Genomic DNA, 2500 nt, shown 5'->3' with positions numbered 1-2500 from the left:
TCATAGTGTGGACCATCAGTTTTATGCCTCAATAGTTACCACATCTCCTTTATCCGTGCAGATAGGTGCTAATATACTGTCTCTCCACCCATCCATCAGATAAAATCCTAAATTTATCCAAACCTCAACTGGGACTCCATCTACTGTAGTCCAGCTGTTTTTCCCTTTCTTCGTTTCATCCAGTGCCTGATTTACCTCGGGTTTGGTAATGTCTGATACTTCTTTTTTACTGTTTCACTATATATATATATATATATATATATATATATATATATATATATATATATATATATATACATACATACATACATAGACCAAAGGTTTTTTCCCCCTCACAAGGGAGGTAGCCCTTAGCACCTCCTGGATAACGGGTTATCCCTACATCTTGCCCCTTGCCCTGGGTCAAAAGCAGTGTTGCAAGACATAGCAGATCCACAGCAAGGCCGCTTCATTAAATCGGCGACCCCCCTCTCTCCGTCCCCTCATGCATATATATATATATATATATTGTGTGTGTGTGTGTGTGTGTGTGTGTGTGTGTGTGTGTGTGTGTGTGTGTGTGTGTGTGTGTGTATGTGTGTGTGACCTATGCTCCTAACCTTTATCAAAGAAGATTTTATTAAGGTTAACGCGTCACTCTCGTCACGTGGGCATCATTGCTCACACCGTGGTCGATCATCTACATACACTTGCCTGTTCCGGCCTATTTTTCCCTTTTGTTTCCGTTTTGACTAAGTTTCACAATGGTGCTATTTGTGTCACGAGGGCATCACTATTCATCACGAAGGCCTCCCGTAGTTAGTTCTACGCGTCTATTTCAATTATTTATATATATATATATATATATATATATATATATATATATATATATATATATATATATCTTTCCGCTGTATTCCTTCCACATCATTGTCGACACTACAGTTGATCCTACCCCACAGTTGGTTCTACTCGTCTATTTCCATTATATATATATATATATATATATATATATATAAACATATATAAATATACATATATATATATAATACATATATATATATATATATAATACATATATATATATATATATAATACATATATATATGTATATATATATATACATACATATATATATACATATACATAACGTAGAAACCACTGTTGGAGTAGAAAAGACTGGAAACAGGGAATCTATATATTTCGATTGCAAACTGCAATCCTCTTCAGTAGATACTGAAGAGGATTGCAGTTTGCAATCGAAATATATAGATTCCCCGTTTCCAGTCTTTTCTACTCCAACAGTGGTTTCTACGTTATTGACAAATGTGTGATTACATTTTTCACCTGTAATATATATATATATATATATATATATACATATATATATATATATATGTATATATATATATACATATGTTTGTGTCATTTTGACATTTGGAAATAAACTCTTCTGCTGGGATTCGAACCCTCGCCAGAGCGGCTTGCTTCTTACAAGGTAGAGTGACGAGTACGGTCTTCGCTTTGTAAGAAGGTTCGAATCCCAGCAGAAGAGTTTATTTCCATATATACATATATATATATACATATATATATATATATAATATATATATATATATATATAGTTTTTTTTATTTTTCATTTATCTATTTCCTCTTCTTTTTTCTTTCTATTTTACAGTGACACTTCTGTTGTCACGAGGATTTTATCATTGTTGACACTACAGTTGATCCTACCCCACAGTTGGTTCTACTCGTCTATTTCCATTATATATATATATATATATATATATATATATATATATATATATATATATATATATATATATATATATATTCTTCTTTCTGTATAGACACGGTAAAGAAAACATGGACTGGAGGTGTAGCTTTATTACTGACGTTTAGTGTAACGACTTCACCTGGGCCAAATCTTCAGCGAATATAGCGCTTCGTGATTGGCTGTCTCAGCGGGCCAATCAGGACGCAGCACTATACGCTCGTACACCCCCTTGAGCCATAAGGCGGGTTTATAATCTCTGTATGTTTCTAGTATGCTCATTCCTTTGAGAAAGTCGTTAGACGAAACGTCAGGAATAAAGCTTCACCTCCAGTCCATGTTTCCTTTACCGTGTCTATACAACTTGTTCACATGGATTTTCATTCTTCTTTCTCTTTTCAGTAGAATTTGATAGACATTAATATTTTACAGTGACACTTTTGTCGTTATGAAGATATCTCATTGTTGACTATACATTTGATCCTACCCCGCGTCTATATCTATTTTCTTTCTTCTTGTTTTTCTTTCTCTTTTCATTAAAATTTGATAGGCGTTAATGTTTTACAATGATACTTCTGTTGTCATCAGGATGTTATCATTGTTGAGACTACAGTTGATCCTACCCCACGTCTATATCTATTTTCTTTCTTGTTTTTCTTTCTCTTTTTATTAGAATTTGATAGGCGTTAATGTTTTACAATGATATTTCTGTTGTCACGAGGAAGTTATCATTATTGACACTACA

General features: G+C 33.3%; 1 protein-coding gene across 4 annotated transcripts in view; it reads left to right on the top strand.

Annotated features, from left to right (window-relative positions):
* The window catches only part of LOC143020942 (uncharacterized), a 137806-nt gene that overhangs the window by 83697 nt on the left and 51609 nt on the right, over window positions 1–2500 (top strand). The window lies entirely within an intron of this gene.

This window comes from Oratosquilla oratoria, chromosome 41, assembly GCF_046742065.1.
Source record: "Oratosquilla oratoria isolate Oo_2021 chromosome 41, ASM4674206v1, whole genome shotgun sequence".
Lineage (NCBI taxonomy): Eukaryota > Metazoa > Arthropoda > Malacostraca > Stomatopoda > Squillidae > Oratosquilla > Oratosquilla oratoria.
Note: the sequence above shows the minus strand (reverse complement) of the source record. Positions and strands in the feature narration are given on the sequence as shown.